At 37.2% G+C, this 26,825-nt stretch overlaps 1 protein-coding gene across 2 annotated transcripts in view; it reads right to left on the bottom strand.

Annotated features, from left to right (window-relative positions):
* The window catches only part of RABGAP1L (RAB GTPase activating protein 1 like), a 666,720-nt gene that overhangs the window by 56,472 nt on the left and 583,423 nt on the right, over nt 1-26,825 (bottom strand). The window lies entirely within an intron of this gene.

Genomic DNA, 26,825 nt, shown 5'->3' with positions numbered 1-26,825 from the left:
CACTGAACATAATCACTACGCCACTAGGTCGGTCCCTCATCGCTAATTTTTTTGAATGTGAGTGGCCAGGTCCTTCTTCATAGTCTATCTCAGCCTGGAAGCTCCACTGAAACCTGTCCACCAAGGGTGATCCTGCTGGCATTTGAAATGCCAGCAGCATGGCTTTCAGCACCATAGCAATATGCAACCGCCAGAGTATGACAACCGCCAGACAGGTGGTGTGGTTCCCTGACTAGGAATGAACCCAGGTAGGGCAGTGCAAGTGGTGAATCTTAACCCCTAGGCCACCAGGGCCGGCACACCTAAAGTTTATTTTATAACAACTTGAGATGGCTACAGTTTACCACTTGATCAGAATCTTTCACACCTTTAGCCAAGGAGCACAACAAAGCTACACAGTATGTTTTATAGACATGAACACTCCCCGGCCTGCTCCCTCAAAAATACTCCATGGGCTGAGATAACCCATTCCGGTTCAGGACAGCTGAGTAAAATACATGACAAGAGCTGTCTTCCTTAATCTCTTTTGTAAAAACACACAAATCTTGCCAGGGCTGAAGCAACCTTTGATTTGGCATAAAGCATTGGCTTCTTTTAAGCTTGAAAAGCCTCACAGAGAAAATTTCTGAAAGAGGATCAGTGAAAAAAGCATTATCTGCTAGAAGCCATAAGAAATGACTTCCCTATTCAAAGAATTCAAAGCTAGGCTTAGAACCACAGTATTAGAATATCAATCTTACCATTAGCACTACGGATTCTGAATTTTACTCTTACAGTATAATGCAAAAGACATCCCATCAGCTTTCTCTTTTAAAAGAAATGGGAAATGTTCAGCATGTAAGAAAATACTGAGTTTCACTAGGCACATATGTTTATTCCCACCACCCAGAGCTTGGCCCAGAGCAGGCAGTATACTGTACCCTGAGAACAAACAAAATTACACATTAACAGCATCCGCATTGCTTACTCTGTCACTCTATTTTAAAAGAGGGGACAATGATGGGATGATTTTTAAATGTTTCTAGTTAAAATTAAGATAAAACAACAACAACAGAAAACCCCACTAAATTTAGGGGTTAAAAAAAACCAAACTATTCCCAACTTGTTAAGTCAAAACCTGATAAATTCCTTTACTTGGACTTTGGCTGTTTGATATTTATTTGAATTTCAAAAATGCACCTACTATTAGATTTGTGTTAATTTTAGTAGGTGTGATAGTAATATTATGGTTATAATTTTAAAGTCCTTATCTGTTAGGATATACACTTAAGTACTTATAAGTGTAATGATTTGTCTGAAATTTTTATTTAATATTCCAGCAAGGTGCCAGCCCTATGGCTGAGTGGTTAAGTTCGTGTGCTCTGCTTCAGTGGCCCAGGATTTCGCCAGTTCGGATCCTGGGGACAGACATGGCACCGCTCATCGGGCCACGCTGAGGTGGCATCCTACATAGCACAATCAGAGGCACTCACAACTAGAATCTACAACTATGTACTGGGGGGCTTTGGGGAGAAGAATAAAAAAAAAAAAAAGAAGATTGGCAACAGTTGTTAGCTCAGGTACCAATCTTTAAAAAAAAAAAATACTCCAGCAAAAAAAGTTGGAGGAGAAATGAAACAAGAAAAGCAGGAAACAAGAAAAGTTGTTAAAGCTAGGTGATGGATATTCATGGTACTCTTCTCTCTACTTTTGTGTGTGTTTGATAATTTCCATTATAAAAAGGATTTTTTAATGCATCTATTATTAAAGCCTTTGGGTATAATTATGGCAATGACACAATAAATTTTGGTCTAGATTTAAATCTTTTTCATTTAAAACAGTGGTTTAGAAATCTAACTCTGGCCAAGCCCCAGTGGCCTAGTGGTTAAAAGTTGAGCACACTCTGCTTTGGTGGCCTGGGTTCAGTTCCCGGGTATGGAACCACACCACTTATCTGTCAGTGGCCATGCTGTGACAGCAGCTTACATACAAAATACAGGAAGATTGACAACAGATGTCCACTCAAGGCAAATCTTCCTCAGGGAAAAAAAAAAATCTAACTCTATCCTTGATGCTCCAACCACCCAATACTATAATCAGAGATACTGAATAGCTACAGTCAACCCCAAATATAATATAACCAATTTTCATTCACATTCAGATATACTACAAAGCAAACATTTGGTAAAAGTTAGACATCAAGGCTTATATAGTAAGTTGGTCCTATTTCCTAATGCCCACGTTGTAAATGATTCCATTATAAATGGATTCCATCATATTTCAATTTCTGGATCATAGTTCTTTGAGACACATTTTGCCTTATCTCCTCCTCAACGTGGAAAATGAAGAAAACAAGTACCAAGTAAATCATCCCCCAATAACGACAAAATCAAGCTAATTGAATTTTGCTTTAAAATCAATAGGAAGTAACACGCTTCCTAAATTTCTAATTTCTAATCTAACCAAAGCACAAAAACCTAGTCAAATTTTTTCCAGTCTGAGGAACAGAATCCTTCTTCAATACTGACACAGTTGGGAATGAGAAGAGAGGGAACAAGTAAAGCAGAGGAGTGGCCTCTCAGACAATTTCTTCCCAGCACGTCATCCTCAATCACCTCCAGTTACTCTCCTCTTCACCAAACACAACTGTAAGAAACCCCAGTAGGAGGAGATTTCCTTTACAAAGTGGGGGTCACAGGGGAAAAAAATGCCAAGAGAACCAGGAGAGCCATGCAGAAGCCCTGTGCTATTTGTTGCTTACAAATCTGTATCCCCCACCAGCCAGACAGGCTCTCCGGAGGGTGGGGACAGACTCTAGTGCCAGCACCAGCATGGAGCCTATGCACAGCAGGTACTCAGAAAATAATTATCGACCAAATACATGAACGAATTTAAAAGAAAGTAAAATCCCCAAAGGAAGGGACAGAGACAGAAAAAAAGCTTCTGTGTAAAGACAGAAAGAAAAGTGGCAACAAAGTTGCAAAATATTGCAGCCAAAAGAATCTGTTTCAGTCAGTCAGTCACTAGATAAACAAACATTTCTGGAGTTCCCGGAGGTCCACTCAGGGTTCAAAGTAGATAACGAAATTAACAGTCACAGTTAAATCTTTATAGACTTTTTGCTTATATTATTTCCTTGTGGAATAATCCCTTTCTCCTTTACCTCAATTATTGCCTGTCTGTTTCTTTGTTCATCCACCTAATATGTATACTGAACGGTGAGGATACAATGATGAATAAACTAGTCACGATCTTTAAGATACATAGTCTAGTAGGGAAGATAAATACATACATGAACAGAGACCATAACTTGCCAAAAGATTAACTAAGATCTGTATGGGGTAGACTAGGGAGCAAAGATTAAATGGTCTACTCCATCTGGGATTTAGGACATGTACCATAGAAGAAGGAAAGGCTTGGGCCTAGAAAAATAACTAAGTGCTGGACAGCTGAACAAAGGGAGAAATACTGAGAAAGGCCCCATGGAATGACTGATCGGCAGGGGAATCAGTGGGAAGTGGAGCACTGCACAGCTGGAGAAGGGCCAGATCTTGTGAAGGGCCTCACAGGGCATAGCAAGGAGTTGAAAGTTCTAGATACTATGAGTTGGGAGTCATTGAAGGATTTTAAACAAAAGGAATTTCATGTTCTGGAAGGAATGTGGAGAATGATTAGGCAATCAGGAAAGAATCAAGAAGGTGAGGACAAATGTTATTAAGAAGCAGAAAATGGGGGCTGGCCTGGCCCCGTGATCGAGTGGTTAAGTTTGCATGCTCCCGCTTTGGCAGCCCAGAGTTTCGCTGGTTTGGATTCTGGGAGCCAACATGGCAGCACTCATCAAGCCAAGCTGAGGTGACATCCCACATGCCACAGCTAGAAGGACCCACAACTAAAAATACACAACTATGTACCAGGGGGCTTTGGGGAGAAAAAGGAAAAATAAAATCTTTAAAGAAAAAAAGAAAAAGCAGCAGAAAATGCACTGGACTTAGTCACTGAATAGATGTGAACAATGCCTAGATCAGCTGCTAAGGTTTTTGGCTGGATGGTACCATTCCTCGACACAGGAAAGTGAGGAGGAAGAGCAGGTTTGGAAGACAAGGTCAGTTTTACATTTTGGATTTTGAACCATGTCATTTTACCAATTATTTTAAAATATGATTAAATAAGAAATATTATTGTAATTCATATATTAGGTTAAAGGAAAAAAATCATAAAATCATCTAAACAGATGCACAAAAAGCATGAAAACATGACTTATTAAAAAAAACTTAGCAAATCAGTAATAGAAATCACTATTTTAAACTCAACAAAAGCTGTCAATCTAAACCTAGAGCAAACATAGTATTTAACGGTGAAACTTTAGAAACATACCCTTCAAAATCAGGAACAAAACAAGGATGCTTGTTATCACGGCTCTTTTAACAGTTAGTGAAAGTTCTTACTGATGCAATAAGATGAGAGAAAGTAATGAACATAAAGTTTAGAAATTAGAAAGAAGGCAAAAAACTGTCATTATTTACAGACGATTACAATCATTACAGACGTCTAAATAATCTATGAATAAAAGAATAAAACTACTGGGACCAGCCCCATGGCCGAGTGGTTAAGTTTGTGTGCTCCACTTCGGGGGCCCAGGGTTTCGCCGGTTTGGATCCTGGGTGCAGACATGGCACCACTCATCAAGCCATGCTGAAGTGGCGTCCCACATGTCACAATTAGAAGGACCCACAACTAAAAAATATGCAACTATGTACCAGGGGGCTTTGGGGAGAAAAAGGAAAAACAAAATCTTTAAAAAAAAAAAAGAATTAATATATAAATCAGTAGAAAGAAGACAATCCATTAAGAAAATCAGCAACTGATGTGAATAGGAAATTCAAAGAAAAGGTGAGCCATCAAACACATGAAAAGAGGTACCACCTCACCAGTCAGCAGGGAAATGAGGGAACAACATGGAGCTATCTTTTTTCTTTCTTCACCCCCCCCCCCGCCATCCCCCACTTTACTGAGATATAACTGACAAATAACATCGTGTAAGTTTAAAGTGTACAGAGATACCATTTCACTCAGACTGGCAAAAATCAGAAAACTCAAGGATACCCAGTGCAAGGGATGATGTGGGGGAAACAGGAACTCAGATAATGCTGCGGAAGTGTAAACCGGAATGACCACTTTTGAGAACAATTGGGCAATATCTAAAGTTGAAGCTGTACATATCCTAAAATCTAAAAACTCCATTTTGAAGTATATGCCCTAGAAAGACTTTTGGTGAGGTGCACAAAGAGATATACACGAGAATGTTTGGGCGAGTATTATTTGTAATAGTAAAAACTGGAAACAAATGTCCATCAATTAGAGAATGAATAAAGAAACCGTACTATACTTGTACAATGGATTGCTAGTAGGTCTACATGTAATAATATAGGCGCATCTCAAAACCAATACTCAGAGGAAAAAGTAAAACTTAAAAAGGGTAAGTACCGTATAAAATCATCTATGCAAAATTTAAAGACATACAAAACAAAACACAGTATTTATTATTTCTGAAGAAACAGAATAGCATGTGGTATAAAGATTCTGGAGCCAGGCTTCCTGGGTTGGAATTCTTGTTCTGCCACTTGGTAGCTGTGTGACTTTGAGCAAGGCACTTACCTCTCTGTGCCTCAGTTTCCTCATTCAAAAATGAAAACAATAACTGTAACTGCCTCACAGACTATCATGATTAAAGTGTTTAATACATGATATGGTTAACATTATACGTCAACTTGACAAGGCTCTGGTGCCCAGATGTTTGGTCAAATGCCAGTCTAGATGTTACTATGAAAGTATCTTTCAGATGTGATTAAGATTTAAATCTGCAGGGGCCAGCTTGGTGGTGCAGCGATTAAGTGTGCACGTTCCGCTTCGGCAGCCCGGGGTTCACAGGTTTGGATCCCAGGTGCTGACATGGCACTGTTTGGCCAGCCACGCTGTGGCAGGCATCCCACATATAAAGTAGAGGAAGATGGGCACAGATGTTAGCTCAGGGCCAGTCTTCTTCAGCAAAAAGAGGAGGATTGGCAGCAGATATTAGCTCAGGGCTGATCTTCCTCAAAAAAAAAAAAAAAAAAAAAAGATTTAAATCTGTAGACTTTGAGTAGAGCAGATAATTCTTGATAATGTGTGTAGGCCTCATCCAATCAGTTGAAGGCCTTAAGGGTAAAGACTTATTAGGTTTCCTGAAAGAGAAAGAATTCTCCTCAAGACTGTGACACAGAAATCCTCCTCAGTTTTCCAGCCTGCTGCCCTGAAAAAATGAGACTGAAGACTGCAACATCAACTCTTGTCTCAATCCAGCCTGCCATATTGATTTCAGACCTGCCAGCCCCCACAATCATGTGAGATGATTCCTTAAAATAAATCTCTTGCTCTCTCTCTATATCCTATTGGTTCTATTTCTTTGGAGAACCCTAAATAATACAATATATGCCAAGTGCTTAGAACAGTGACAGGCACATAATAAGGGCCACATAACTGTTAGCTCTTATTATAACGTATTAAAAGTATTTTTTAAAGTCAGTGGGATGAATACACGCTGACGGTAGGGTAGTAGAAACCTCTGGAGGAAGGGAGGATAAAGTGACTGAAGGTAAATGAGTCTTCAACTATATTTGGATTGTTTCACTTCCTAAAAAAAGATCTTGGGGCCGGCCCTGTGGCCAAGTGATTAAGTTTGGGTGCTCTGCTTCGGTGGCCCAGGGTTTCGCCAGTTCGAATCCTGGGCGCGGACATGGCACTGCTAATCAGGTCATGCTGAGAAATACACAACTATGTACCAGGGGCCTTTGGGGAGAGAAAGGAAAAATAAAATCTTCAAAAAAAAAAAAAGATCTCAAATACCACAAAACATTAACATTTATTAATTGGGGCACAAATACATGAGCGTTTATTCTATAATTCTGTTTTTGAAATAGTTCATAATGAAAAATAATAATTCTTTTTAAGTGTGCAGAGTTGAGACAAGTATAAACTCCTCATTTGTGGAGTTTCTATTTAAGGGATGGGGAGAGACGGAGAGGCGGTATCAGTATGAGGGGGCCCAAGAACTTTCTGACCAGTTTTTCTTAATATGAGAAAGATAACACGTTCCAGGTTTAAGGAAAGAGTCATTGGAAGAGAAGTGGAAATTGTTATGACAACAGAGATTATCCCTTGGTGCAAGGTCCTGGGAGAGATGGGAAGGGATCAGATTGGAAGCAAGGTTGAAAGAATTAATGTTGAACTCACGGGGATAAATCTTTTTCTGAGCTGGAAAAAAAATGAGTAAGGTAAGGTTAGGAGTAGAAAAATGTATCTCAGCAGAATCTGATTACCCTAAATTTTCTGGGAAGTAGGAGACAAAGCAATCTTTCAGCTCTCCATTAACGCCATTGGAGATTCTGATTCTGCAGTGAGAGATGTTCTTTCCCCTTTTCCAGATTTCCAGAGGATTCTGTACCTTTCTTATGATACTGACTGGACAGTCCTGTAGTTTGGAAATGAAGCCCTTACAAGCCTCAGGTACCTCTGCCCCACGTGTGGTAGCTCAGTCACGTTCGTATCTCCCAAACGTGAGATTTGCATTATATCTCCCAGTGAAACTACCTGGCAATGTAAGTTTTAACTAAATACTTTTTTGATAAAAGTTCAGAGGAGACAAAGTCTATAATTAAGCAACTGGCTTCTAAATCCTTGTTTATGCAGAATATACTCAAATGATTAACATTATCATGGAATTTGACTATATATCATTTATCCAGACATGGCACTAAGGGTAAGGCTTTGAGCTCCTGTTCTTTGGGAAGGTTCTGGACTTTGAATCAAGCAGAATTTAGCACGGTGAAAATCATGGAGAGGTGCCATATACTTAAAATATTCCAACTCTTTAAAATGTGCTATTGTCTTTGGAAAAATAGTCATCTATTCAATAAATGCTCCATATGTACTTGGTATATTTTTAAATATTATCCAGCAAACATTCACTGAATACCTACTATACTTTAAACAAACCATCAGCCTTAAAGGTGATTTTAGTTATTTCTTACATTCAAATATCTGACAGGTAACAGTAATGATGATAATGGCTAGCATTTACATGGCTCCCTATGTGCCACGTGCTGTTATAAGCACATAACATGTTTTACCTTATTTAATTCTCACAACTTTACAAACATATCCTATTATTGTCTACATTTTACAGAACAGGAAATCAAAGTACAACAAAGTTAAGTTGATTTGCTTAAAGTCACACAGCTGGTAAGTGGCATAGAAAGGATTTGAACCCACTACACTGAATTTCTTTACCAAAACCCAAAAAGTTTTAGTATATTTGAGATGTGAATAATATGTATGCATTCCAGTGTTAGGAATAATGTTGTCATTTGCTTTTTCAGCTGGAGGAGATCGAGAATATCTCACAAAATGATCAAATGCCTGGTCCTTATTCAGAAACATTTCTCTACCAATACATGAGTAGGTCACGTTAAACTCCATGGTGAGAATGCAGCGCTGGGAGAGAGAGCCACTATCTGAAGAACATGTCAGGAAAAGAAATAGTAGTTTTAAAAACCAAAGGGCAGAGTGCATGCATCAAAACAACACTCAAGTGTGGAAAATAAATCTCCTTTCCCATATTGATTTCAATATTGTTTCAACAGTGGGGCTTAGTGGGAAAATGTACCCACAATATCTAAATCTGAAAATCACAATTCAGTTTAACATGCAGTTAATGCCCACCTGCAACAAGCGTTACAGTACATTTTAGTAGCCAGAGAGGATTAAAAGGATGCATCTTGAGGAAGCTCATTGAGGAGGCAAGATTTACATACATAAAACAAGACAAAAAAATTCAGGCACGACAGATAACAAGTAGTAAATATAGGGTTTAGGGGATGAATTATTATGTTGATGAAGTCTAATTTCCACCATATTTGAACAGTTCTTAGCAGCTGATAACTAGCTATATAAGACCAGAAATTTTCATGTTAATTTCTGTGTTATTTTGAAATAATCTTAATTGAACCTTGACCTCTACAAAAAATAACCTCCTTAAAGGTTACTAATGCTTACATCTCAAAACAGGGAAGAACTCCATCTTACAGGTGAGAGTATGCCTGAGAGAAGGTATTTTTACCTTGGAGAACTGTACATCTTTATTGCAAGCCTCGGCAAGTGATAATAGTGAGTCATATAAAAACAAACGAAACCAATATAGTTAGAGAAGAAATCAGCTGTTATGGATTTTGTTGACAACATCTTTGTAAGGGAGAGGATGATCTGAAGGACCACACAAAAGTAGGCTGATAAAAACACATACACACATCATCACAAGAAAAAAAATTTGTAAGTAAGTGTGGTGATGGATGTTAACTAAACTTATTATGGTAATCATTTTGCATTATAAGCAAATCATTACATATCAAATCATTATGTTGTTCACCTAAAATGAAATCAACATTATATGTCAATAATATCTCAATACATCAACAAAATGAAAAGATAAGCTACCGGTTAGGAGAAGATGTTTGCAAATCATACATCCCATAAGAAGGTAACATCCAAAATATATAAAGAACTCATCCAACTCAACAACAAAAAAACCCCAAACAACCCAATTAAAAACTGGGCAGATGATCTGAACAGACATTTTCCAACGAAGATATACAGATGGCCAACAGGCACATAATAAGATGTTCAACATCATTAATTAGTAGAGAAATGCAAATCGAAACTACAATGAGATATCACCTCATGTCTGTAAGAATGGCTATAATTAAAAAGACAAGAGGGGCTGGCCCCGTGGCCGAGTGGTTAAGTTCGCGCGCTCCGCTGCAGGCGGCCCAGTGTTTCGTTAGTTCGAATCCTGGGCGCGGACATGGCACTGCTCATCAAACCACGCTGAGGCAGCGTCCCACATGCCACAACTAGAAGGACCCACAACGAAGAATACACAACTATGTACCGGAGGGCTTTGGGGAGAAAAAGGAAAAAATAAAATCTTTAAAAAAAAAAAAAAAAAAAGACAAGAAATAAGCCATCCCACTACTGGGTATCTATCTGAAGAACTTGAAATCAGCAATTCCAAAAGTCCCATGCACCCCTATGTTCATTACAGCATTATTCATAATAGCCAAGATGTGAAAGCAACCTAAGTGCCCATCAACTGATGATTGGATAAAGAAGATATGGTATATATATACAATGGAATACTACTCAGCCATAAGAAAGGATAAAATAGTCCCATTCACAACAACAAGGATGGACCTTGAGGGGATTATGTTAAGCAAAATAAGCCAGATAGAGAAAGACGAACTCTGTATGACTCCACTCACAGGTGGAAGTTAAACATGTAAACAAAGAGAACTGATTGGTGGTTACCAGGGAGAAGGGGGGTTTGGGGGGTGGGCACAAAGGGTGAAGTGGTGTACTTACAACACGACTGACAAACAATAATGTACAACTGAAATTTCACAAGGTTGTAAACTATCATAATCTTAATAAAAAAAAGAAAAAAGACAAGAAATAACAAGTGTTGGAAAGGATAAGCAAAAGGAACCCTCACACACTGCTGTTGGGAATGTAAATTGGTGCAGCCACCCAGAAAACAGTATGAAGATTCCTCAGAAAATTAAGAATAGAACTACCAGATGATCCAGCTATCCTGCTTCTGATGATGGATGGAAACTAGAATTTGGAACAGAAGTCAAATTATAATGATGTATACTTGAAATTTATATAATGTTATAAATCAATGTTACTTCAATTTTAAAAATCTCAATAAAAAAATAGCGATGAATCAAAAAACAACAAATACATACATTAGTATAGTGTTATTAGTGGTAATATTAGTTTGCCAGGGCTGCCATAACAAAACGCCACAGACTGGGCGGCTTATATAACAGAAATTTATCTCCTCACAGCTCTGGAGACTACAAGTCAGAGATAAAGGTGTGAGCAGGGTTGTTTCTTCCGAGGCCTCTCTCCTTGGCCTATAGGTGGCCGTCCTCCCCCTTGTCTTCACGTGGTGTTCACTCTGTGTCTATCTGTGTCCTAATCTCCTTTTCTTATAAGGACACCAGTGGTATTGGATTAGGGCCCATCCCAACGACCTCATTTAACCTTGACACCTCTTTAAAGACCCTGTCTCCAGATACAGCCACATTCTGAGATGCTACGGATTGGTTAGGACTGCAACATGTGACTCTGAGGAAAGAAAGACACAGTTCAGCCCCTGACAATGTGAAGCCACAAACTTTGGAGTTAGACCTGTTGTGAGTCACAGTTAAGCCATGTAACAGGATTGCAACCTGTAACACTTGCTTAACTTCTCTAATCCTTGGTTTCTGCATAAGATTGTTGTGAAGAATAAATGAGATAATCCATAAAAGTGCTTATGGAACAGTACCTAGCATATGGTATGCACTCAATAAATGACAGTTTTAGTGTCTTGGTAGCCTCAAACAAACTTTTATAACTCTACTTACTTTTTTATAACTCTACTTACTTGTATCTATTTGGTTTTTAAAATAATTCCTAATTTTTTTTTTTAAAGATTGGTACCTGAGCTAACATCTGTTGCCAATCTTCCTTTTTTTTCTTCTTCTCCCCAAAGGCCCCCAGTACATAGTTGCATATTCTAATTGTAAGTGCCTCTGGTTGCACTATGTGGGAGGCCACCTCAGCATAGCCTGATGAGCGGTGCCATGTCCGCACCCAGGATCTGAACCAGCGAAACCCTGGGCCACCAAAGCAGAGGGCATGAACTTAACCACTCGGCCACGGGGCGAGCTCCCCTAAATTTTTTATTTCACTAAAATCTTTCAATCATCTCACAAGATAAAACCTTGCTCTTGGAAAACACTAGCTCCTGGAGCTCTGAGCTGCTGTGTAAGACACTCAGGTTACCATGTTGTGAAGAAGCCCTAAACAGATGGAGAAGCTGCCCTAAGCATATGGAGAAGCCAAAGGTGTTTCATTCAGTAATCTCAGCTTAGCCCCATCTTTGAGTCATCCCATTCCAGGCACCTGACAGAAGAGGGAAGAACCTCCAGATGATTCTGGCCCCTACTCTTTCAAGTTGTCTCCAGTCATCTAAGTCTTTCCAAATAAGGCCCAAGATAGTATGGAGCAGAGATAAAACCATGCCCACTATACCGTGTCTGAATTCTTGACATGCAGAATCTGTGAGCATAGTGGTCACTTTTTTAAGATCCTATGTTTTGGGGTGGTTTGCAATAGATATCCTAGAACTACAGATTATAGATAATTGGAACTATAGAATCAAAGAGACATACAGACTATAGATAATACACAACACATAGTGTATTGTACATATAATATATACATTGTAGATATCAAGAGCTATAGAATTACAGAAACAAAGAGGAGCAGAGAAAGTATATAATCAACCCCCTCATTTTAAAGATGAGGAAACTGAGGCCAGCCCACAGTTGCCTGATGAGTAAAAGATCTGGGACACACTCTTATAACTCTTTGCTTCCAGTCTTGGCTCTTCCAAAGACACAAATACTTCATGACATAGTTCTTTATTATAAAAGCCTCTTACTATCTCTTACTATTATTCAAACTGCAACATTTCAGGATATTCTACATGTTCCCTGTCCAAGGCCAAACATAATTATACTTCTGGATACAGACAATTCACCCTACTATCCCTGGCACATGTAAGGTACTCACTCGATAAACGTTTTTTAAAGTGAAGAATTACTAAAACAAGGCAGCTGAAAAACTGTAAATGGTGCAGCTTAGATCTTCAGTGGCTGTGCTTGAAAAACAGAAACACCATTTTCAGTTTTCAAATGCATTTTTTATGTCATAAAACTATGACTACTTTCCCTACCACCAATTATTAAATTCTGGAAATCTCACTGAAGGCAATCTTTACAATCCCAATAGTGCCTTAAAGGTAACTACTCAATGTTCATCTTCTGATGTATACATAAATATAACTATATTTATAAATGTAACTATACATAATAGAAATATAATTGGAGGTATCATCTACTAATTACCTCTAAATATGCATTCTCTAGGTTTCTTTTTTAAAAAAGATTGGCACCTGAGCTAACAATTGTTGCCAAACTTCCTTTTTTTTTCTGCTTTTTATCCCCAATGGTTTTTAGTAACATATTTTTTTCATTTTTTTAAATTGAGATTCATAATAGTTTACAGCATCTTGAAATTTCAGTTGTACATTGTTTCTTGTCTGTCGCCACATAAGTGCTCCCCTTCACTCCCTGTGCCCACCTCCCACCCTGCTCCCCCTGGTAACCACTGAACTGTTTCTTTGTCCATGTATTTGTTTACATTCTGCATATAAGTTAGTAACATATTTTTAGCTGGGTACACGGCCTTCAGCTAAAGATTATGCTTCCAAGCCTTCTTTGCATCTAGATATGGTTAGTGACAAGTTTTGGCCAATGGAATGGGTAGAACGGATACGTGAAAGCTCCCTCATAGGAAGAGGCATGCTTTCCCTTTCCTATTTTCACCCTTCCCTCCAAGTGGAATACAGACCTAGAAAATGTGGTGGTGAGTATACGACCATGAAGATGAGGGCAACATCCCTGAAGATGGTAGAGCAACAAGATAGGAAAAGTCTGGGTCCCTGATCTCAACGCAGCCACCACATCCAATGTGGACTGCGTACACTCAAACTGATACTAAAAGAGAAAAATGAAAGAGAAATCCTTGTTTAAGCCACTGTCTGCTGAGGTCTCTCTGTTAATATGTATTTTACCACAACAAAAACTTCACTTTTATGACTGTCATTTTTTTTTCAGTTTGGACCTTTTTGCCTTCTGGACTGACATGCTTCTTATCTGCTATTAATTTATCTGGCCTGTAAATACAAAACTTTGTTTAGCTCCTGTATCATTCTCTTCAGTGATGTTTACATGTTATGAGGTCATTTCAGCTCCCATCATTGACTGGATTAGATAACAAAGCAAGAAGGTAAGTTTGAATATATTACTGTGAGAGTCTTAAAAATCTAGTCAGGTGAGGATAGATATGCAGATTAACAGAACAGAAATGAGAATCCAGAAATAAACTTTTACATTTATAGTCAATTGATTTTCAACAAAGATGCCAAGGAAATTCAACGAGGGAAGAATAGTCTTTTCAACAAACAGTGTTAGGACAATTCAATATCCCTACACAAAAAAATGTATGCAGACCCTTATCTCACATTATACAAAAAAAAAAAAAAAAGCAAAATGGATCATGACCTAAATATAAGAGCTAAAACTATAAAACTTTAAGAAGAAAATCTAGGAGAAAATCTTGTAACTTGCATTAAGCAAAGATTTCTTAGATACGACAAAAAAACCAAAATCCATAAAAATAAATATTGGTAAATTAAATTTAATTAACAAAATAAAATTTAAAACTTTGCTCTTCATTAAGAAAATAAAAAGAAAAGCCTCAGATTGGGAGGAAATATTTATGAATCATATATCTGATAAGGGACTTGTACTCAGAATACATAAAGAACTCTCATGACTCAATAAGAAGACAAATAACCCAAATAAAAAATGGGTAAAAGCTTGGAACATTTTACCAAAGAAGATATACAAATGATTAGTAAGTACATGCAAAGATGCTCAGCATCGTTAGGAAAATGTAAACAAAAACTTCAAATGAGATAGTACTACACACCCACTAGAATGGCTTTAATGAAGAAAAATTAACAACATCAAGTGTTGTTGAGGATATGGAGAAACTAGAATCCTCGTAAACTGCTGATGGGAATGTAAAATGTTAGAGCCACTTTGCAAAACAGTTTGGCAGTTTCTTTAAAAATTAAACATAAACTTACTATACAACTCAGCAATTCTACTCCTAGGCATCTACCCATGAGAAATGAAAATGCATGTTCACACAAAAACTTGCATAGGAATATTCATAGGAATATTATTCATAGTAGCCAAAAACTGGAAACAAAAAGCCCACTAACTAGTGAAAGGATAAACAAAATGTAGGCTATCCATACAATGAAATACTACTATGCAACAAAAAGGAACAAATTACTGATAAAGACTATTGCAGAGATGAACCTCAAAATCACGACGCTGAGGGCAAAAAAGCCAGGTACAAAAGACTATATAGTGTACGATTCTATTTATATGAAATTTCCAGAGAATGCTAATCTACAGAAACAGAAAGCAGATTATGAGTGACTAGTCTGGGGTGGGATGGGGAATGACTGAAAATGAGGATGAAGGAACTTTCAGGGGTGACAGAACTGTTCCAAAACTGGATGTGGTGATAGATGCACAACTCTATAAATAATTATCTTTCCTGGGTTTCGACTGAGCTCGCGGTTGCCCATCTAAAGATACCTTCCCTAGCCTTCGCTGCAGCTTGGTGAGGCCATATGATTAAGTCTGGGTGTAAGCAAAGGTGACGTGTGCCATTTTGTATGAGTGCTCTTAAAAGGAAAGAAGTGTGTCTGCCCCTTCCTTTCTCATATTGGTAGTGAGATGGCAAGAGCTCTAACAACTCTTGCATCCACAGACAGAAGCAGCTTGTGAAGATGGCAGAGCTGTCCTACTAGCCTTGAACCTCTCAACTCTGAACTGTATGTGAGAAAACCATTGAATTTTAGGATAATACAATTATGTTATAGAAAATGAAGAAAGGAGTTCACCGCTCAACATTTGTCAACGTTGAAGTATCTTAGGCAGTGGTATCTTCATGAACTGTCTGCAGATCAGCAATAAAAATATTCTTATCTAATTACAGAAAAATTTATGCAACAACTTCTGTTAGTTTTAAATATTTAAGATCTGTTGTAGATAAATATACTGAGAAATCTATCCTGGACACTAGTATATATCTGAAGTGTGTGTACTGAAAGTGTTCCAGAAATGTTATGGAGCTTTGTAACTTGCTTCTCTCTTTTAGGTGTCAACACTTATTTTCTGAAACAATGAATTGCCTTTTTTTCTTTTCATTTCATACAACCACCAGCATTAAAATAGCACTAAGTAAAAAGTCTGTCCTTTTTCTTTTTCCTGTAGTTACTCCAGTTAAACTTTAAGATAGTTAAATAATACAAAAAACCTTTTGTGGACAGCTTATTTATATATAAAGAAGCTAGTATTTACTTATCTGCCACCTCACTTAAAATAGAACCGTGACAGGTAATCAACCAGGAGAGAGCTGAAAGTCAGAAGGCAGGGTCCTTTTCTCCACTCTAGAAGCTACAGGTTTAACTTTTGTAAAATTTCCACAAAGTAGGGGTTTGGTAAACATATTTCCCTTGTCAGGAAGATTGTATCTCAAAAGAAAGTATGTTGTTCTTCAGGCAAAACAAGAGGAACTGCCTGTCCTAAGTGACAGTCCACAAGGTCTCTGGAAACACCAGGTTTAATGCTGCTACCTTCCTCACACGGCAATGATGCGCAAGTCAAAACTTCTGGGAGAAATAACAAAAATCCTTACAGTTATAGAGTTTCATCACACAGTTCTTGTAAATAAGGATGTAGAGCAAGAACTATGAATGGGTATCTTTACTTAAAGCCAATGGTACAGTCTGTGACATATGCAATAGAGACATAAGCTTTCACACAGTGCTAGGCAATAATTAAACTTTGAATAATTGTGCTGTTTAATGGGTATACCAGACGACAATGAAAATGACAGCACTAAGAAGTTGATGCCATTAAAATGGCACATATTTCAATTATTTTCACTATTTTCTGGGTTAAAAAATGTGAAAAAATACAGACTATAAACATCTGAAATAAGTTTTACTGTTAAATGAATCCTTTTCTGAAAATCTAGAAGAAACTAAAATTCACAGTTAATTTCAACTAACTAGCCTGTTTCATCTCTTAGATTGACATACATTTTCCATATGAAATAATTTTATCTGATTAGGTACAGCTGGTACTATCCCAAACAGATTCAGTTTGTGCTCTATTCATCTGCACTTGTTTATACCTTGCTTTTAAATCATAAGACATTTCTAGATGTGGGTGTGTTCTTTTCTGAGAATAATGACACTCCTTGAGATCAAAAACCATGTATTTGGCTTTTTTGATATCTCTTGTAATAAGGCATGGTACACCCTTGCCACTTATAAATGCACAGTTCCAGCTTATGCAAGGATGAAACAAGCATCCAATCCTTTGGGCATATCTTTGAGTTACTTTTCCAGGACAATGCATGTGAGCTGATCTGTCCATATTCTCTTGTCTGGTCTCTTTTGCGAGATAAATCTGAGAGACTATTGGCAGGGAAAAGTACTACAATCTACAGAACAGAACACAATCATTTGTCTCATGTGGATATGGAGCATATGGCTAGTATCTCATTAACAGCTGCCAGCCATAGATAATGCCACTGACCAATGTTTTATGGTTTTTATCTAAACAATGAGTTCATAAAAGCATAAGTGCTTACCCAACTCAATTTATACTTTAAATTTTCAAAGGCAAAAATCAAATTTTACCTATTGACTCATTAGACCTAAAAATAAAAAAGGGCTGCCAAGAGTAGGAGCTACAGTGAGTAGAAATGCCAGAAACATACCAAAAAGAGGAAGTTTCCAACTGAGCAGGGCTTTTGGTATTACTCTGAGCCTAGTCAGCACATCCATAGAAGCTTCAGGGAGAAAACTGGGATATCTGGAATAAAATAGTCCTAGTTCTGGGAGTACTTTAAAAATCAATGTCTCCAGTCATCTATATCTCCATTCTCTGTCACCAAGGCAAGCACAGCCTGATATCTAGAGGCAGTAAGATCTCTTACTGCTCAGTCATATGTCTCTACATTCAGCAGCTTAAAAGAATCATAGGAATAGAAAGGAAGCTTTGATTTTCATAACAAATGATTCAATTACATAATCTGAGTATTTGAATGGGATATTTTCAACATCTTGAAATCTAATAAGACAGATGATGTTATTAGCAAGTAGATAATATGCTCACAAAATTTATCGCCAGTCTTATAAGCACATTTTCAGGTTCTATAAACATTAGTTAAAAACCTCAAAATATCTTTTATAGGTAAATGGGACCCTTTTTCACAGAATGGTAAAGCTTAGAGAAGGAAACAAAACTACTCAACTCACACAAATTTTCATTCAATTTAACCATTATATTATTCTGTATGTATTCAACTGAACAGTTTGGACTCTTATTATTAAATTACACAAAGATTTGTTTTTCTTAAATAGATGTTTTATGAATTTTATGGTGCTTATGTCAAGTAAAAAGATCTTTGACACAAGCAACAAAGTAAGCTAGACTTCATCAAAATTAAAAAATTTTGTGCAAAGGACATTATCAAAAAAGTCAAAAGACAATCTACAGAATGGGAGAAAACATTTGCAAATCATGTATCTTTATATATCCAGAATATATAAAGAACTCTTACAACTCAACAAGACAAACAGCCCAATTAAAAAATGAGCAAGGGACTTGAGCAGACATTTCTCCAAAGATACACAAATGGCTAATAAGCACATGAAAAGATGCTCAACATCATTAGCCATTAAGGAAATGCAAATCAGAGTCACAATGAGATACCACTTCACATCCATTAGAATGACTAGAATCAACAAAACAGAAAATAAGAGTTAGTGAGGTGGTAGAGAAATCAGAATCTTCATACATTGCTGGTAGGAATGTAAAATTGTTCAGCTGGAAAACAGCATAGTGGTTCCTCAACAAGTTAAATATAGAATTATCATATGCGCAAGCAATTCCACTCCTAGGTATACACCCAAAAGAATTGAAAACAAGAACTCAAACAGATACTTCTAGACCCATGTTTATTGCAGTATTATTCACAATAGCCAAAGGTGGAAATAATCTGCAAGTCCAACAACAGATAAATGGATAAACACAATGTGGTATATACACAAATGGAATGTGTTCAGCCATAAAAAGGAATGAAGTTCTGATATATGCCACAACATGGATGAACCTTAAAAACATTATACTAAGTGCAATAAGCCACACATAAAAGGATAGATACTGTATGATTCCATTTACATGAAATATCTAAAATAGGCCAATTCACAGAGACAGAAAGTAGGTTAGAGGTTACCAGGAATTAGGAGGAAGGAGGGGAATGAGGAAGAGTTGCTTAACATATACAGAGTTTCTGTGGGTGGAGTGGGGAAGAGGGGTAAAAAGTTTGGGAAATAAACAGTGGTGATGGTTTTGGAAATAAACAGTGGTGAATACAAGTAATGCCACTGAACTGTACACTTAAAATGGTTAAAAAGGCAAATTTTATGTTATACATGTTTTATCACAATAAAAACACCTAAAAAAACCACAATGAGGTACCACTTCATACCAACTAGGATGGCTAGAATCAAAAAAGTGGAAAATAAGTGTTGGCAAGGATGTGAAGAAACTGGAACCCTCACACACGCTGGTAGCAATGTAAAATGGTTCATCTGTTGTGGAAAACAGTTTGGCAGTTCCTTAACAAGTTAAACATTGAATTACCACATGATCCTGCAATTCGACTCCCAGGTATACACCCCAAAGAATGGGCACTTGTACAAGTACATGTACATGCACCTTCACAGTAGCACTATTCATAACAGCCAAAAGATGGAAACAGCCCAAATGTCCATCAACAGATGAATGGAGAAACAAACTGTGGCATATACATACGGTGGAATAGTATTCAGCCATAAAAGTGAATGAAGTACTGATATGTGCTTACAATGTGGATGAACATTCAAAACATTATGTAAGTAAAAGAAGCAAAACACATTGGGTCACATATTATATGATTCCATTATACGAAATACTCAGAACAGATAAATCCATAGAGACAGAATGCAGATTTGGTGGTTGCTAGGGTTTAGGGAGGAAAGAGGGAATATGGAGAAACTGCTTAACAGTAAGGGGTTTTGGTTTGGGGAGATGGAAGTGTTTTGGAACTAGAGAGAGGTGGCGGTTGCACAACCTTGCAAATGTACTAAATGTCACTGAGTTGTTCATTTCAAATGGTTAATTTTGCAGAGAGTAGAATCCCCAGGGGCTGGGGGAAATGGGAAGATGTTGGTCAAAGGGTACAAACTTTCAATTATAAGGTGAATAAGTTCTGGAGACCTAATGTACAGCATAGTGACTATAGCTAATAATAATGTATTGTATACTTGAAATTTGCTAACAGAGTAAATTTCAAAATATTCTTACTCCCCCAAAAGGTTAACTATAAGAGGTGATGGATATGTTAACTAGCTTGATTGTGGTAATCATTTCACAATGTATATATCTCTCAAAACATCATACACCTTAAATATACATTTTAATTTGCATTTATCCATACTTCAATAAAGCTTGGAAATAAAATTAAATTAAAATTAACGGTTAATTTTATGTTATGTGAATTTCACCTAAATAAATTACGAAAAGAAAAATCTTTGAGAGGATGTAATAATTGAAGAGACTACAGACTACAAAGAGGATTTAAAAATCAGACTAGCAATTATAATTCACTGTTTTGAGAATCAAAATTCTAATTGAGTAAGTTCTAGGTTAAAAGAAAATAATGGCTTTGGTTTTCTATCATAAGACATTCCTTACAGAAAAATTAAAATCCAGAATCTCTGAAATACCTTATCAAATAACAATGTCATTCAACAATGGGGTAAAAAACACATTATTTCTCAGCTTGATATGGAATTTTAACTCCAGACTTTTCTCCAATGCAAATAAATCTTCAGTCAACCTAACGAATTTCCATCAGACACTTCACTCACTGCCATATGCTACCTTTTCATCTTACCTTCACTTACTGCAACATCCTATCTGCATTAGACTTTTCTAGTAAGTATGCCGTATACTCAATCCAACTGCTTAGCTTTTTAGCATCTCAAATCTTTTAAAAAGACAAACTTCAAATTACTCCTTATAAGTAACAATGTTTTTATAGTCACCTCCCAAGCTAACTTCATGATCTTTCTCCCTCAAATGATGGTCTGTATTCAGATGGCACTATTCTCGAGACTACAGACACTTCTCTCAATATCATTTTAGAAATCATTACAGTCCAAAGGTCTCAAATTGTGGGAATTTTTAAATTCATTTCTTATCCAGCTATACCTGGTAATAGATGGCTTTATATGTTAATAGTGCTAGTTCATTTGCTCTGAATTCTCTCCTCATCCTCTACATCAACACTTTCATCTCCCAGCTGCACTGCCATACATCACAAAGTCCATCTCTGAATACTCAAACAGAACAGCAGGATTTGTGGAAGCTGTGTCACAGGAAAATGCATATCTGATATTCAAATGAGCTCTCAGTGTATACTCAGACACACATTCTATTCATGATCTTAGTGTAAAAGCTCCTGAATTTCACTATGTGCACATTCTGTAAATCCAGAGTTTGAATGGGACAACCCCAACAATGAACAATACATAATTCTACCGCATATCTGGGTGCTGAAGTTTCAGGTACAGGCAAACGCCTTCTGAAGAAGACTAACACCGATTGTACATATGTTTCTGGGAATTCTGGGAACAGTTTCCCAAACTCTCCAGGAAGAAAGAAATGTTCTGCTGCCTCTCCACCTCTAATACACAGAGAATTTATTTTAGAGGATGCACACAATGGAAAAAAAAACAGCTGCTGGAGTCAGAGGTTGGAATTTGCAATTTAAGTTCTAGCTTTGCCACTAAGCTCTGAAGCCTTAGGAAGGTTCTCTAACTTCGCAGATCCCTAGTTTCCTCATCTGTTAGATATTCAGGTACCTTCTATCTCAGGGGGTGGTAAGAATTAAATGGGACAATGTAAGCTCTTAGAGCTTTGGGACAAAGCAGGCACTAATTAAATAAACAATAGTTCTCTTTCCCCCTGTACTACTGTATTATATTAGTTGTTTTCACCTCCCATTATCCCTATCTTGAAGGCAGGTTTGGGTTTTATTTACTTTTCCAGCACAGAACCTGACATAAAATAGGTGCTCAAAAAACGTAAAATGGAATGAAAGTAAAGTTTGAATACCTATTTTTAAGCTTTAAAAAAGTTTGACTTACTACAGGGTTTTATTCCTTGTTTTATGGTCCTAAAATTTCCTTTACTAACTTTGCTGGCACAAGTGATGCAATCTGCTGTCTGTCACCTAGTTCTTACGTGCATACTATATATTGTGTAGTCTGCCCACCTTATATATTTGAGTATCATCACTAACATCTGATAATTTTGCTTGGTGGAAGATCGATACTTTTAAAAGTTCCAACTACTCTTTCTCTCTGTGCATTCATCCAGAATTTTTTCCCCCAGCTTTCTGTCCAGCTCTATTTGTAATATAGTACACTGTTTAATCAAGGCATTCTTTTGGTTAGGAAATCAAAATGACTAGGTAGAAATGGGTTTTCTAACCCAACTGTTTATTTTTTTTAATTACATAGTGATTAAGAATTATTACAATCTCATTGAAGCAGATACTTGTAGTGAGCTTCTGATATACAGAATCCAACTTCTCCCCTTATGAGCAGCCCTATTCCCCGTTCTTTTCCAATATTTAGAAAAATTTCAAATATACAGAAAAAGTTAAAGAACTTTACAGTGAACAGCCATCACCTAAATTTTACCTCCAACATTTTGCTGTTTTGCTTTATCACATATCTGTCCCTCTATCCATCCATCCATTCATCCATCTTATTTGTGTGATGCATTTCAAAGCAACAGACATTAGTACGCCTCCATCTAAATACTTCAAGATATTTCATTAGAAACACTTTGTTAGAGTGAGAGATTTGTTTCTTATTCTTTTTTGTTGTCTTTTTGGGTAAAATTCACATAAAATGAAATGCACAAATTTTAAATGTTCCATTCAACAGCTTTAGACAAATGCATACACCTGTGTAACCCAAACCCTTACCCAGATGTAGAACATTTCCATCTTCCATCTAGTCCCTTTTCAGAGTGGCTTTTAGCAAGCCTAGCTCTTACCTTCCGCTGCTACTTCCCTTAGAGAAGCTGAAGGGTTGGGTCCAGTAGGGTTAGATATGCAACCTCACTGCCAATTTGATGCTCACTTCCTGAATTTTGAATTTTGAATGTTAAGCACAGGGGACAGACTGACCAAACAGAATGTCTGGAGATTCACTGATGCTATTACAGCAGGGCTCATACAAGATTCCTGTGATGCCTGACCTCTAAACCTGCCTGTCAGCCAAGCCTACTCCTCACACCTCTCATTGAGCCTGTGAGCTCCAGCTTCTCAGTAAATTTCCTCTTTTCCATCGAATTGCCAGAGTTGGCATTTGTTGTATGCAACCATAGAGACCTGACTGGTCTACTGATATTAAATTATTTAAATACCTCTTCATAAATAATGAAATGTTTTCTTAGAACCTAAAGGCATTAGAGATCCAGAACGCTAAAGTAGCCCAAATAGTAGTAGTCATGTGCAATTTAAGTTTAAATTGTGCTATTGTCACTCTGTGACATACAGGGGAATCAGTTAAATACTTCAAGCATCTCTTTAAAATCAAGACACCTAGCAGCTTAAATTGCTTTTCTTTTTCAAACAGGTATTAAACTATTCTTCAAATCAATTTCCTGTTCATCAAAACATGTAGTGAATTAAGATTCCAAAATAAAATTTTTAATTATGAGGTCAAAATTCACATAATTTAACTTCCTATCTGATGCTTGCATTTCCTCAGTAATATCCTTGACTATATACTGCATAAACAAATGTAGTAATTTACTGGACACCTACATGCAATCAGAGGAATTCACTAACTTTCTAGAGAAAAATTCTAATTGTTAGCTTTGTTTTCCCTAATACTGAGTTGAAATCTGTTTTTCTAGCAGCCTCCACTTATTAACCATGATTCTGCATTGTTTCATCTTCCACACAACAGTCCTTCAGGAACCTGAAGACTTTTATCGTAGCTCCAGTATTCTGTCTCCCCAGCAAGCACTATTTCCCTGGCAATAGGATTTCAGGGCAGTTTTACCAGCCTGAACCGTCTACTCTAGTTATATTCCAACTGTTTGAGTATCATGGCATCACTGTTTATGATTGCCTTCTCACTCATTTCCTACATTTAAAAATTTTTCCATAATGTATCTTTATTTCCTTTATGATGACACAATGACTTAAAAAAAACACCACATCATAGGAGTCATTATAGTACTTTCACTAAAGCACTAAAATATGCTTCGTGACAAAATTTGTATTCCAATCTGAGAGGAAAAATAAGAGAATCAGAACAGAATAGATGAGAAATGCTGTGTTACTTCTTTCTGGACGTGACACTTTCAGGATGTTTAAACTCACACTAGAGAGCTTTGCTCTGAAAGAGCTAATCCGAGTCTCTCACTCTGAAGATGAGAAAATTTAGAACTAGAAAGGTCAAATGAATTGCAAAGTTTAAATCATAAGCCTAGTGTCTTTGACAGTTCCATAAAATTAACGTCTTCTCTGCTTAAAACCTTTCAGACAGCTTTCTGTCGCCCTTTGCAGAAAGTCTAGTTTCCTTAATGTGACCACTGAGGCTCTTCACGATCAGGCTCCTACTATCTTCTCGGCCTAATTTCAAGCCCTTCCCTCATCCCTTCACCCTGACCTCTATGCTTCATTTATCTAACTTCTTTAAGTTCTTCTTTTGCTCACCTCTGAGACTTAGAATATACTTTCCCCTCTTCCTGGAACATTGTTCCCCTTACCCTCATTCTCTCCAGTTGACTAAATCCTCCTCATCTTTCAGGTCCTTCCCTGATCCCTAACTTAGACTAGTCCTCCCTACATGTTCCCAAGAACCTAGGACACCTAATTTACATTAGGTTGCCCTACACGTCCCCACAGGACTCAGAACTCTCTCTCTTCACAAAACTATTAACCTTTTTTTGGTGAATGTTGTTGAGTATCTATCTTGTCTACTAGACTGTAGGCCCTGTGAAGGCAGAAATCACATTTACCTTGCTCTCTTCTGCAGTCTTAGCACTAACACATTACTAGGCACAAAGTGCATACTTAATAAATATTCAATTTTGCAAAGGCTTTAATTGGCTTATAATAGCTAAAAATATCTGCTAAAATGCTGTTCACACGCCACACTATACAGAATTCTTTTTAAGATTTTTTTTTAATTTTTCCTTTTTCTCCCCCAAGTCCCCTGGTACATAGTTGTGTATTTTCAGTTGTGGGTCCTTCCACTTGTGGAATGTGGGACGCCACCTCAGCATGGCCTGATGAGTGGTGCCATGTCCACCCCCAGGATTCGAACCGGTGAAACCCTGGGCCACCGAAGTGGAGTGCGCAAACTTAACCACTCGGCCACGGGGCCAGCCCCCAGAATTCTTTTTGATTTGAATCTCATATATTACCCTTAGCCCTATCCTGTTTCATGAACACACTTTCCAGCCAGATCCTTCTGGATCCTGATTCTGTCAATCAATACGCTATCAATGTTGAATCCTCTATAAATTTGATATGTTATGCTACAAAAAACATATTGCCTTATATAATTAAGTATCCTGCCTTTAAGAAATTGTCCAAAGGTATTTTTAATATAAACCACTTTTGTATCTGTGTCTGTTCTTCTTCTAAACTGCCACTTTCTGGACTATTATAGTTTTTTTCCCTTACACCAATAATAAGTACTCCTAGCTTTCCTCACAGACTTATTTGAATAAATAGGTTGAAAAATGAGATTCAAGTCAGATGGCAGCAGTTCCACATCTGAACAATAACTCTCTCATTAGCCTATACCTCCTACACAGTCAGGGAAATTCAACGTAGACAGAACTGTTAACTGGTTTACTTACTCACGATACATACACTTGCTATAGAACAGGGCTCCCTTTCCCCATATAGAGCACAAAGTCAAACACAGGACTTTTGGAATTTAGACAAACATGTTTACCTTAACACCTAAATACCTGAAATAAAGTGAATAAAAATCTGATAATAATAGTGTCAATCACTGTCAGAGCAATCATTTACCTTCAAGATCCATGCTTCGAAAATTAAGGAAACTCTAATTATAGATTTACTGTCTAACTTATCACCTTCCTCAGAAACTGCTGAAGTGTAGAAAACTTCAGGATTCTGATAATCAAAGGGATACACAATCAAAGGAAAATTGGGTATGACAACTAAGGAGTGAGTACAAAGCACAAGGCCAAGTATTTGAATAATGACTAAGAGTGTTGCCCTAGAGCCAGGGAACCTGCAATCAAATTCTGATTTCACTACTTTCCAGCAGTGTGACCTTGAGCTACTTAATCTGTGCTTTGGCCTGACCATCCCTGTAAAACAAGCCTAAAAATTTGTAGCTACCTCACAGAGTTATTGTGAAGATTAAGTGAGTTGAAAAAGATTAATGTGTTATATGAATTAAATTAAATTTCAAAAAATGTGTTATTCTTGTGTAACAATCTCAAGTGCTAAGTCACACCCTGTTTTTCAAATCTTCTTTGAAGAATTCAAGTCAATGACAAATTAGACTACACATTTACAGATAACATTAATACTTTAAATGGAAGATATATTTCCTGTTTCTTTAATAAGAAGGAAACTGAGCAGCCTACAAGCAAGACAAAGCAATTTGCACCTTTCAGGCAGGAGCAATAAAAATGATCGTTTTACATGAAGGAACAAAATTAACTTAAGTGTGACTGTTAGGCTGGAGGGTACTGTAGAGCTTTTGGGCTTCTAAGCAAAGGTCAAATTTTAACTATTAAGAGAAATTTTGCTGATTCAAGCACTTATCACATATTGTATGGTTTTAACACTACCTTGGATGTACTGAATCATCAAAATTATTGCCACAATCTACTAGCTCAGTAAATGCAACTGGGACC

This window comes from Equus quagga, chromosome 13, assembly GCF_021613505.1.
Source record: "Equus quagga isolate Etosha38 chromosome 13, UCLA_HA_Equagga_1.0, whole genome shotgun sequence".
Taxonomy (NCBI): Eukaryota; Metazoa; Chordata; class Mammalia; order Perissodactyla; family Equidae; genus Equus; species Equus quagga.
Note: the sequence above shows the minus strand (reverse complement) of the source record. Positions and strands in the feature narration are given on the sequence as shown.